Here is a 14,246-nt window from a genome sequence, read left to right on the forward strand (position 1 = left end):
TAATGAGAATAATAACAATAACAATGATACTACACACATATATGTGCATTTGTATATATGTATATATATATATATATATCACTTTAAGATCTGTTTACAAATATTTACAATTACAAATACAATTACAATTTTAATTGTAAATTATAATTATAATTATAAAAACTTGTAAATTTACAATTACAAATACAAAAAATTACAAATATTATCCCATTCTATCTTAAAAAGAATTGTGAGTCATTTTTTTTTCTGGGAAGATGACAGCTTAGATGGAGCGAATCTTAAAACCTCCACACCCTTACACACCTAGATAGAAAAAAGTGTGCTTTGAGAAGAAAGAGGACCAAATCTAATAATAGGACAGAGCAGGAGGATCCCTATTTCAGCATAACTAAAGAAGTACAACAAGAAAAAGGCTTCAATTCTTGAACTGTTGGGTCTGAGTGCATAGAAGCGTAGAAGGGGAATCCCAGGACACTTCCCCCATGTGCTGTGCAGAGTCTCCAGTGGCCCAGGGAAATCTCAGGTCCAGTGGGCTCACAGTTCTGGAGAGAGGGCCTAACTGGCACCTGACTCAGGGAGTTAAACAGTGGCACTGGAGAGGTGACTGGCGGAGAAAACCAGGGAAACATAGCAAAAATGCCCAGAAGATGGTGGTTTAGAGAGAGCCAAACCCCAGACCACAGACAGGTTGGCTACCTCATACCGAGATAGAGAACACAGGGATTCAAGAGGAAATAAAACGAGATCAAACACAGCAGACAGCTCAGGGAACTGCTGTAGAGCTCAGTTCAGCAAAAACACTCCTTGTGGCACCATGTTTTTTGGGGGGATTTTTTTGTTTGTTTTTCCCTTCCCTTCCCTCTATTCTGCCTCAGGGCAGAATAAGCAGTAAGATTAATCCAATCAATACAGGATTAATCTCAACAATTGGACAGATAAGAAGTCTTCTGAGAGCAGAGAAAGTAACTACAATCCTCCATTGACAGCTGGAGGAAGATCATTAAATACATCCGCTCAAACTAGCAGAACAAGGAAGGAAAAAAATATGAGTAAGTAACAGAAAAAGAGAAAAGAAATGACAATTGACAGCTTCTTTCAAGGAAGTGAAAAGAGAGCAAATGAAATAGAAATAGAAGAAGAGGAAGTAGTTCCAGCAAACTGGACACAGGCTTTGGAAGATTTCAAAATTCAATTAACTCGAGAACTTCAGGAACACAAAAAGCAAGCAAGAGAGGCAAGAGAGGCTGAAGACAATTTGAAAAAGGAAATACATGAACTAAAACAAGAAAATAAAGTATTAAAAGCCAGAAATGGCAAGCTTGAAAATGAAACAAAGAAGGCAAAAAATGATCTACAAAGAACATCAGACCAGAAGGAGAAAGATGCCAAAAAGCCAGGAATGAAATTCAGTCTTTAAAAAACAGGACTCAACAACTAGAAGCAAATGACTTCACAAGCCAGCAAGAATATATTAAACAAAATATAAAAAAATGAAAAATTTGAGGAGAATATGAAACACCTCATTGATTTAACCAAAGATCTGAAGACCAGAGCTAGAAGAGACAGCTTAAGATTTATTCTTTTACCAGAACATCATGATAAAAGAAAAAGTTTAGATAGCATCTTACAAGAAATTATCAAATTATCAGAGAAAATTGTCCTGAAGTTCTCAAACAAGAGGGAAAAGTGGAAATAGAAAGAATCCACAGATTACCTCCTACATTTAATCTACAACTGAGAACTTCCAGGAATATTATAGGCAAATACAAAAACTACCAGACCAAGGAAAAAATATTATAAGCTGCTAAAATGAAGTCATTCAGATATTAGGGAACCACAGTTAGGATAACACAGAATCTGGTTGTATCTACATTGAAGGACCGGAAGACATAGAACACAATATTTGAGAAAGCAAGAAAACTGGGTATACAACCAAGAATCAACTATCCAACAAAACTAACTATATTATTGCAGGGAAAGTATGGTCATTCAATAAAATTGAGGACTTCCAAACATTCATCAAGAAAAAACTGGATTTAAACAGAGAGTTTGCTGCCTAAACCCAGAAATCAAGAGAATCAACATAAGGTAATTATGAGAATGGGTGGAGGGGAAAAAATTATTTTCTTCAAGGGACACAAGTTCAATCAATTTATATCCCAAGAAGAAAAGAAAATATTGGCAAATATTAAAAATTGTTATTACCAACAGGGTAACTAGAAGAAGTTTACAAAGAGGGAACAGGGACAAACTGTATAGGATGAAATGTCAAGCAATATATATATATATATATATGTGTGTGTGTGTGTGTGTGTGTGTGTGTGTGTGTGTGTAATATAAATATATACAAAACTGGGGGTAGGAAGAAGATAATAAGAAAAATGGGAAAGGAAACAAAATGGAATGAATTCATACTTCATCAAGAAGCTTGTGGGACCAAAAGGCAAAGTAACAATATACTGTAAGGATAAAGAGGTTAGAGAGAGGGAATATTCGATACTTAAGTGCATTGAAATCAACTTAAAGAGAGAAGAACAATCAGTTCCATTGGGGCAAAGAATTGATTCACGCCCTATAGAGAAGTAGAAGGGTAACAAACAAACTGGTGGGAAGGGAAACAATACTAGGGAGGGAGAGTGCTTGGGGGGAGCACTGCATGGATTTACAGAACAATAAGAGGGGAATAAGAAGGGAGGAGGGAGAAAGGGAAGTACAACAAGGGAGGGGATTATATAAACTGATTAAAAACAAAACACTGGTATAGAAGGAAACAATATATAACAGAATTATACATAACATATAATATATAATAGAAGGAAACAATATAGAAGTGAAAGAAGAAATGACAGAACTAGGAAAGAGAATTAAAATGTCTGGGAATGAACAGTTGATAATTATAACTCTGAATGTTAATGGGATGAACTCACACATAAAATGGAAGTAAATAGCAGAGTGGATTAGAAACCAAAATCCTAACAAGTTGTCTACAAGAAACACACATGAAACAGACAGACATACATAGAGTGAAAATGAGAGGATGGAGCAAAATATCTTGGGCTTCAAATGAGAAAAAGAAGGCAGGGGTAGCTATCATGATCTCTGACAGAGCCAAAATAAAAATAGATAAGGTTAAAAGAGATAGGGAAGGTAACTATATCCTAATCAAAGGCAGTATAAACAATGAAGAAATATCAGTACTCAATATGTATGCACCAAATGGTATAGCTTCCAAATTTCTAAAGGAGAAGCTAGTGGAGCTCAAGGATGAAATAGATAGCAAAACCATACAAGTGGGGGACCTCAAACTTCCTCTATCAAATCTAGATGAATCAAACCAAAAAATAAATGAGAAAGAGATAAGAGAGGTGAATGAAACCCTAGAAAAATTAGAGTTAATAGATATATGGAGAAAAATAATTAGGGACAAAAATGAAGACACCTTCTTTTCAGCAGCACATGGAACATTCACAAAGATAGACCATGTAATAAGGCATAGAAACATGGCAAACAAATGCAAAAAAAGCAAAAATAATAAATGTAACCTTCTCAGATCATAATGCAATAAAAATAGTTATTATTAAGAATACATGGAGAGGGGGAAGCTGGGTAGTTCAGTGGATTGAGAGTCAGGCCTAGAGACAGGAGGTCCTAGGTCCAATCCGGCCACAGATACTTCCCAGCTATATGACCCTGGGCAAGTACTTGACCCCCATTGCCCAAACTGACCACTCTTCCACCTAGGAGCCAATACATAGAAGTTAAGGGTTTAAAAAATAAAAATAAAATAAAAAGAATACACGGAGAGGCAAACCAAAAACTAATTGGAATTTAACTAATATGATTCTCCAAGATAAGTTAAAGAACAAATTATAGAAACAATAATTTCGTTGAAGACAATGGCAATGATGAGACATCTTACCCAAACCTATGGGATGGAGCCAAAGCAGTTCTAAGAGTAAAATTTATATCATTGAGTGCATATATTAACAAATTAGGGAGGGCACAGGTTAATGAATTGGGCATGCAACTTAAAATACTAGAAAACAAACAAATTAAAATTCCTCAGTGAAAATTAATTTAGAAATACTAAAAATCAAAGGAGAAATTAATAGAATCAAAGGAAAAGAACTATTGAATTAATAAATAATACTAGATGCTGGTATTTTGAAAGAAAAGATAAAATAGACAAAGTACTGGTCAATCTAATAAAAAAAGGAAAGAAGAAAGCCAAATTAATAGTATCAAAGATGAAAAGGGAGACCTCACCTGTAATGAAGAGGAAATTAAGGCAATCATTAAAAACTATTTTGCCCAATTATATGGCAATAAATTTAGCAATCTAGGTGATATGGATGAATATTTACAAAAATATAAATTGCCTAGATTAACAGCATAAGAAATAGAATACTTAAATATTCCAAAATCAGAAAAAGAAATTGAAGGAGCCATCAAAGAACTCCCTAATAAAAATTCCCCAGGGCCTGATGGATACTCAAGTGAATTCTATCAAACATTCAAAGAATAATTAATCCCAATACTATACAAATTGTTTGATATGATAAGCAAAGAAGGAGTCTTACCAAATTCCTTTTACGACACAAATATGGTACTGATTCCAAAGACAGGGAGATCAAAAACAGAGAAAGAAAACTACAGACCAATCTCCTTAATGAACATAGATGCAAAAATCTTAAATAGAATACTAGCAAAAAGACTACAGCAAGTGATCAAGAGGGTTATCCATCATGATCAGGTGGGATTTATACCAGGAATTCAAGGATAGTTCAACATTAGGAAAACCATCCTCATAACTTAACACATCAACAAACAAACCAAGAAAAAACACAAGATTATCTGAATAGATGCTGAAAAAGCCTTTGACAAAAGACAACACCCATTCTTACTGAAAACATCAGAAAGTATAGGAATAGAAGGTCCTTTCCTAAAAATAATAAACAGTATATATCTTAAACCATCAACAAGCATCATATGCAATGGGGATAAATTAGAAGCCTTTCCAATAAGATCAGGAGTGAAACAAGGATGCCCATTATCTCCTCTATTATTTTTAACATTGCACTAGAAACACTAGCAGTAGCAATTAGAGAAGAAATAGAAATTGAAGGTATCAAAATAGGCAATGAGGAGACTAAGCTATCACTCTTTGCAGACGATACGATGGTCTACTTAAAAAATCCTAGAGAATCAACTAAGAAGCTTGTAGAAATAATCAACAACTTTAGCAAAGTTGCAGGATACAAAATAAATGCACATGAATCATCAGCATTTCTATATATTTCAAACACATCACAGTAGCAAGAGGTAGAAAGAGAAACACCATTTAAAATCACCCTAGACAATATAAAATACTTAGGAATCTATCTACCAAAAGAAACACACAGCAATTATATGAAAACAACTACAAAACACTTTCCAAACAATTAAAACTAGATCTAAACAATTGGAAAAATATTGAGTGCTCATGGGTAGGACAAGCTAAAATAATAAAAATGACCATTCTACCCAAATTAATTTACTTATTTAGTGCCATAGCTATCAAACTACCAAAAACCTTTTTTACTGAATTAGAAAAAACTGTAATAAAGTTCATTTGGAAGAACAAAAGATCAAGAATATCAATGGAAATAATGAAAAAAATGTGAAAGAAGGTGGCTTAGCAGAACCAGACATTAAACTATACTCTAAAGCAGCAGTCATTAAAACAATATGGCACTGGCTAAAAGACAGAAGGGAGGATCAGTGGAATAGACTTGGGGAAAGTGACATCAGCAAGACAGTGTATGACAAACCCAAAGATCCAACTTTTGAGACAAAAAAAAACACTATTTGACAAAAACTGCTGGGAAAATTGGGAAACAATATGGGAGAGATTAGGTTTAGACCAACATCTCACACCCTACAGCAAGATAAATTCAGAATGGGTGAATGACTTGAATATAAAGAGAGAAACTATAAATAAATTAAGTGAACACAGAATAGTATACTTGTCACATCTCTGGGAAAGGAAAGATTTTAAAACCAAGCAATAGTTAGAAAAAATCACAAAATATAAAATAAATAATTTTGATTACACTACATTAAAAAGTTTTTGTATGAACAAAGACAATGCAACCAAATCAGAAGGGAAACAACAAACTGGGAAAAAATCTTTATAACAAAAAACCCTGACATGGGTTAATTACTCAAATATATAAGGAGTTAAATCAATTGTATAAAAAGTCAAGCTATTCCCCAATTGATAAATGGGCAAGGGATATGAATAGGCAATTTTCAGATAAAGAAATCAAAAGTATCAATAAGCACATGAGAAAGTGTTCTAAATCTCTAATAATTAGAGAAATGCAAATGAAAACAACTCTGAGGTACCACCTCACACCAAGCAGATTGGCTAAAATGATTGCAGGGGAGAGTAATGAATGTTGGAGGGGATGTGGCCAAATTGGAACTTTAATGTACTGCTGTTGGAGTTGTGAACTGATCCAACCATTCTGTATGGCAATTTGGAATTACACCCAAAGAGTGATAAAAGAATGCCTGCCCTTTGATTCAACCATACTGTTGCTGGGTTTGTACTCCAAAGAGATCATAGATAAACAGACTTGTAAAAAGTATTTATAGCTGAGTTTTTTGTGGTGGCAAAGAACTGGAAAAGGAGGGCATGCCTTTCAATTGGGGAATGGCTGAACAAATTGTAGTATATACTGGTGATGGAATACTATTGTGCTCAAAGGAATAATAAACTGGAGGAATTCCATGTGAATTGGAAAGACCTCCAGGAATTGATGCAGAGTGAAAGGAGCAGAGCCAGAAGAACATTGTACACAGAGACTGATACACTATGGTAAAATCGAATGTAATGGACTTCTGTACTAGCAGCAATGCAATTACCCAAGACTATTCTGAGAGATTTATAGAAAAGAAGGCTACCCTCATTCAGAGGAAGAACTACAGGAGAGGAAATACAGAAGAGAAACAGAAGAGAAGTGTTTGAACACTTGGGTTGATGAGGACATGATTGGGGATGTAGACTGGAAAGGACCACACCAATGCAACTATCAATAATATGTAAATAAGTCATGACCGACCACACATGTTAAAACCAGTGGAAATGCCAGATAGCTATGGGGGTTGGAGGAGTTTGTGGGGGTGAAGGGTAAAGTAAAAACATAAATTATGTAACCATGAAAATTTTTTCTAAAAATAAAAAAAAAATTAATTAAAAAAAGAATTGTGAGTCATGTTATTTTCATTCCTACTTAGAGGTTAAGTAAACTGAGGCAGACAGATTTTAATTGATTTACTCAGAGTCACAAAACTAATAATTGTCTGAGACTAGTTTTGAGCTCAGGTCTTCTTGCCTTCAGGGCTAGCTCTATTCACTATCCAAGGTTTTAAGTAAAAAATGATGTTATTTATTATGACTGGTTCTATGTCAGTATCCCAATTACATGAAAACATGAAGTATAAAAATAAAAATGTACACAAGCATTTAATTATCCTCTTCATATATGTTTTTTTTTAACAAAAAAGGTCTCAGAGAGTGTTTGGTTACAAAAAGAAAACTACTTGATGGAGGGCAAATTAAAAAAAACAAAAAAAAAACTTCACAACAAAATTTTGAGGACTCACTGCCAATGGGAGAGATATCAAGAATAAAAGTCATGAGTAAGACTATATGATGAAGTTCAAAAAGGAAACATAATATAGTTTATATTCAATTGATATACAAAATTTTAGGAAATTACCTTCATTTAAAATCCCATATTCATCTAGATACTAATGTTTAATTACTTCAGCAACCCCCATTCCTGAGTTGCCTCCACACTCAGAAATTTAGACCTAACTATGTCATTTTAAGAATAAACTTCACCATTTCATTTTAGGGCAAAAGAGGAACAAAGAAGTTTATTTCAACAACTTTTATATGTGATACATTTTTGCAAATGAGAAGCAATAGGGATGACTCATATTTGTAATCACCTTGATATAGAGTACTTTCAGTAGGTAAACTCATCCCATTAATGCAGATCAGCTAAATTACCTTTAATATATAAAATTTAGAGTTTCCTGGAAATGCTGAAAGGTTAAGTGACTTATTCATTATCCAAAGATATGTGTCAGGGGCAAGGAACTACATACTCCAAGCTATTGAATCCCTATTTGAAATGTATTAGTACAAGAATCTCTGAAGATGAGGAGAGAAGACTATTGATGTGCAAGTAAAAATCTTTACATTGGATTTATATTAATTTTTTAGTCTTTCCCTGCAAAAAAATTAGAAATAGACAAGAAAGCAATTATTCTTAAGAGTGATATAAAACGAATATTTTAATACAGCCACATATATGTATAAATTTATAAGTGTAAACTTTTTTCTTTACACTTAAAGGATAGTGTTATTGTCAGTCTCAGGCCTGGGTTAATTGAGGGTGTTGAATACTAAATGAGACACCAAAGTATGATAGTGAACCAAAAGGATCACCCACTGCAATTGATGTTACAAAGACTGTATGGAATCTGCTTATTCCAAACCTAAGATGACTACAATAGCCCAGGGCTAACAGCCAAGCTAAGAATCAGCTGATAGAGGAATTCAGCTAACTCTACCCAACTGAAACCCTGTGAATTTGATAAAGCCTTTATTCTGACTGTGGATTTGATCACAAAGCTGAAGGAATATAAATAAACTCCTTCCTTAAGCTGACACTCGATATAGTCCACTAAAGCCCACTTGATCTTTAAGGACTCTCAGGCAAGTTATAGTCTTAAAATGATTTAATAATCTAATGAATCTAGGGAAAGTGGAGTTGAGAAAGTGGGAACTGGAAATCTCTAACTATATCTAAATGGCTATAGTATTGGTAAATCTTCACTTATATATTGCTGATCAAAGTTCTTGGTTGTCAACAGCCTGGCTGAGGTTGGACAGGCCACAGCCCAGAGTCAAAGTTATCCTGCTGAATGATAGTTATTTTGTTGGTCTTCTTTGTAACTATAATTCAGGAAGTAGATTGATGAAACACAGTTGAAGCTGGTTGCTGCTTGATGAATGAATAGATCATAAGCTATGCCTACCCAAACCACCTTTCATCCAAATATCTCACAACTGAGACCCGTATGGGTTCAAACCCCTTCCTTTTATACCTGAACCTAACTGCTTTTGGCTCCTGCCAAGCTCCTGCCACTCTCAGTCCATTCTACATTGTAAGCAGGTAACTGTCCATCATCTTGACTTCAACATGGCTCTCAAATATTTTCTTACAATAGTTAATGATTTTGCAATGCCATTCTTCACAAGGATGATGGTCATCTTCCTCATATCAGAGCAAGTTTAATATATGTGTTGCCAAAATTAACATTACATTTAAACTTTTGTTTAAGTGGAGATTTTGTACCTTTGAACTATGTTCCCCAAAATTCCTTTAGTATTTCCCAGAAATTCCTTTTAAATTCTCTACCACACTGCATGATCACGTTTTATTTATAAGTTCTATAACTCACCCCTGTCTCTCTCTTCTCTCTCTGCCAGGGCTGGGTTAGCTGCATTTTTACTTTACTTTGTTTATTTTTCTTCTAGTTATCATTAATAAACTCTATAAAATATAATACTTAGAATGTTGGATATTAAATTTAATCTTTACCCTTTAAATGGAAGGAAGGGATTATGGGAAAGACAGTGTTAAGGTTGTCTCCCCAATGGATCTTTCAAACAAAACTATCCTATGCTCTATATTAGAAACAGGGAGAAGTGAAGAGAGAAAGAAAGAAAGCAAAACTATTCTTGCAAAATGCAAGTAAACAAAAGATCTAGCAGATTAGATATTCTGGGGTAGAAACTTGAGGGTCCAGTATAAGGCAAAGGACTTAAACTTGGAAGAGGAGAAAGGTGATGGTGACTTCATAAGACATTGAGAAGTTTAGAAAAGAGGATGTTTTTTGGAACAAGACAGCAATATTAAGTTTGGGGAATTTCGTGTTTGAGATATCACTGGGATACCCAGTGTAAAATAACAACTTCTGTCAGCCTCAATGGCCTCTTCTACAAAACAGAGACGACAATTATTTTATAATCAACTTCACTAGGTTGTTTTGAAAAATGACTGTGTAAGTTATGAGTTTTTACTATATTTTATATGAGTTATATATGTACTCTACCTATTCTCTGCTTCCTTACTTCCTTTTGCATCAATAGAACATGATGCTTCTGCAAGATAAGCTCATCACTTCTAAATTCACCACCATGCTGCCAACTCAATGCCTGATTGATTTTACCTCCCTCAGCCTCTTATCCTGTCTATTTAGAGTGTTAGAGGGTATGGGATCAAACTCTTCCCATCATCAACCTTTAGAGAGGGAAGAAACTGGACTTTCAGATCACTCTACTTTGCATAAACTGTCCTTACTGGACAACTTTATTTTCAACTTCACAGAACAAGATACTCCTATGGTGGGTATAACCTGGTTTCTCATTCCCTTCTTTTTCCTGCCTTCTTTTACATATTATCTCTCCATTTAAATTTTAATCTCATTGAGGGCAAGGACTGTTTTTCTTTTTATTAATTATATCCCCATGTTGTAGGTACTTAATAAGTATTTATTGGATTGATTTGGATATGTGGCCCATGGTCTAGGACTCCTTAATTTCTCAGTTCACATAAATCAAGTACAATCTTGGGAGCTGGCTAAAAGGTTGCTATATGTTTGACTCATCACACCCTTAATCCAAAATTTAGTGTTGGTAAAAATATAGCTTTCCACAAATGTGGACAAAATGGTACACAGGACATTAAAAAATAAAAATAAAATAAAAAGTCAATGTAACAATTTTGGTAGGAGACAGCCCTCATTTTACCCCAGAGAAAATGAAATCACTTGGAAAGAACACATAACAATCAATCAACATATGATAAAAAGGAATAGAGAATTCAAATGTCTTATCCTTAGATGGATCTGAATTTGAGGTTGCTAGTAGGGAAATACTGACAGTATGGTGAATCCCTAGGTTTCTGATAGTTTCTCCCAATCTCATAGTAATCATGTTTGGAACTTGTCTCTCTCCCCCTCCCCCACAAACACATAGACATACACAAACATTAAAATCAATACATACACACACACACACACACACATACACACACACACACACACACATACACATATACACACACACATATACACAGAAACAAGCAAACATACACTGCACCCTGACAGGGAGGCAAGTAAACTTTGGGATTGCTGGATTTTCAACTTCGTACTGGGGCTAAATTTTTGAAATAAATTGCTGTAATATCAAATTTTCATAAGTTTCAGATATATTTGTCCTTCATATAGTGCCTTTAATCTTTGCCTATCCTATATTCATTGAGCCTTGTGGGTAACTTAATTATTTCTCTGAAAAGTACACTACTCCCATACTGCCCTTTTCTCTAAAAGTTTGAGTTCTTATACACTTGAACTTATGATTACTCTTAAAACAATTCCTAAGGTTACTGATGCTCCGTGTAGTGACATTTTTTTCTGGCTAGAAAGTAGATTGTTGAATGAAAAAGAAATTTTTTAAAGTCTCCTTTTCTTCACATGATGAAGATTGAATTAGAATTCTAGAAGGGTGAACACTTTCCTTCTTTTTTCATATGTTCCTCCCAGAACTTTTACCACTCTCCCATTGTTCTAGGAGAGTCCACTACCAGGAACTCTTTTCTCAGACCTAATAGGTAAGAGTATAGAACTCTTGCGTATTTCAGACCTACTTGATGGTTTCTGGACGAAGGAGATTGTATGTGTGCATAATCATCTTCTTGTATGTCTTCTCGTTTTCTCCCAATAATTGAGATTTACCCTATTTTTCTATAGTGTTCTGTGATTATATGAATATATGTATATATGTTTTCTACATTGTTCTGTGATATATATGTAACTGATATGTGCATATATGAGTTAATATATATTTACATGCATATATGCACATATACACATTATATATATAAACAAATATTTTCATCTTAATGACTTTGATTATATCAAATTAAAAAGGTTTCGTACAAACAAAACCAAGGCAACCAAAATTAGAAGGAAAGCAAGAAACTAGGAGAACATTTTTATAACAAAACTTTGACAAAGGTTTAATTTCTCAAATATATTAGGAACTAAGTCAAATTTAGAAAAAAAATCAAGCCATTCTCCAATTGACAAATGGCCAAGGGACATAAATAGGCAATTTTCACAGGATGAAATCAAAACTATCAATAAGCACATGAAAAAGCGTTCTAAATCCTTCCTGATTAGAGAAATACAAATTAAAACAATTCTGAGGCATCATCTCATGCTTAGCAGACTGGTCAATATGGCAGCAAAGGAAAGTGATACACGTTGGAGGGGATGTGGCAAAACTGAGATACTAATACAATGTTGGTGGAGTTGTGAATTGGTCCAACCATTCTGGAGGGCAATTTGGAACTATGTGCAAAGGTCTTTCAAAGGCTTTAAAAGACTATCTGCCCTTTGACCCAGTCATACAACTGCTGGGTTTGTACCCCAAAGAGGTTATAAAAAATGACTTTTACAAAAATATTGATAGGCACACCCTTTGTTGTAGCAAAGGAAAATGAGGAGGTATTCATCGATTGGGGGTTGGCTTAATAAATTGTGGTATCTTATGGTGATGAAATATTGTTGTGCTGAAAGGAATAATGAACTGGAAGAATTCCATGTGAACTGGAAAGACCTCCAGGAAGTGATGCAGAGAAAAAGGAGCAGAACCAAGAGAACATTGTACACAAAGACTGTTATACTGTGACACAATCAAATGTAATGGACTTTTCTTCCAGTGCCTATGCAATGACCCAGGACCATCCAGAGGAACTTAGGAGAAACAACACTATCCAAATCCAGACAAAGAATTGTGGAACCAGAAATACACTAGAAAAATATATGATCGATCATGTAATTCAATAGGGATTGTGGTTTTGATGTTACAAGATCACTCTACTGCTAATATGAATAGTATGGAAATGGGTTTTGAGCAATGATACATGTATAAGCCAGTGGAACTGATTGTTGGCTCAGAGGGATGGGATAGGTTGGAGAAAAGAGTGAGGAGGAATAATGAATCATGTAACTATGGAAAAATATTCTAAATTAAAAAAAGGAGGGGAGTATGCTTCTAAAGGGCAAGGACTAACTCTGCTAATATTTTGTTCCAGTACTTAATGCTATGTTAGGTATATAATAAGAACTTAATAATATTTTCATTACTTCCTTCATTCACAAAGTAAATCTGTATATACATATACACATATATAAATACATAAACATATATGTACACTCATATATACACACCAAGACATATATAACTATTGTACACATGAAAAAATACTCTTGATATCTTAATAATTACACATTTGTGTTGTTTTACGAAAATAGAGTAGTTTTTTAATCACTTTTTTTAAAACTTTGTTTTGATAAAGATGTTTAATTTGAAAATTGCTCTAAAGGTATTAAACAGTCCTAGAAAGTGAAAATTGGTTTAACACTATAAATAAATTATTAAATTCCTCATAGAAACGATATGAGATAAATATGTGGTGGAACATTAAAAAATGCTTAATAACCCAGAAAGAGTGTAGAAGAGAATTGGCTTCAAACTCCACTTTTGACACTCCATAGTTGCATGTTATTAGACAAGTCACTTAACCATTCTGAGTCTGTTTCTCTAAGAATAAAGTGGAAAGAAAAATGCTAGTAATGATACCTAGTCATTCTTTATTGTATATTATCTCATTTTTACATGTCATCTCAATAATAAAAAATGTAGTAGCTCACAGGATTGTCATGCGGCTTAAATAAGATGCATTATGTAAAGTGCTTTGCATGTTTTAAGTGCGATGTAATTGTTGACTGTGATGATATGTCTCTTGATTCTATTTCTGGCAATGGTTCATAGGAAATTGTTAGAAGAAAATACTAGAGTTATCTTTCAGGAGATTAAATTTAAAAGATTAGGAATTTTTATATTTATATCTAATCTAATTTAATGTAAATAAAAATAACTTGCCTACTATTCTTAATGGAACAGATGCTTTAGCTTTGTAAATCAATTTTCATACCTTTGATAATTTGAATGTGCTATTTTCTTGTTTCTTTTTTCACTTATATTTTAGAGAGAGAAAAAAAATTGTAAGATTTTAAAAGCTTTAGCTACATTAATAATCCACACTCTGTAGCTA

This window comes from Gracilinanus agilis, chromosome 5 (genome assembly GCF_016433145.1).
Source record: "Gracilinanus agilis isolate LMUSP501 chromosome 5, AgileGrace, whole genome shotgun sequence".
NCBI classification, from domain to species: domain Eukaryota; kingdom Metazoa; phylum Chordata; class Mammalia; order Didelphimorphia; family Didelphidae; genus Gracilinanus; species Gracilinanus agilis.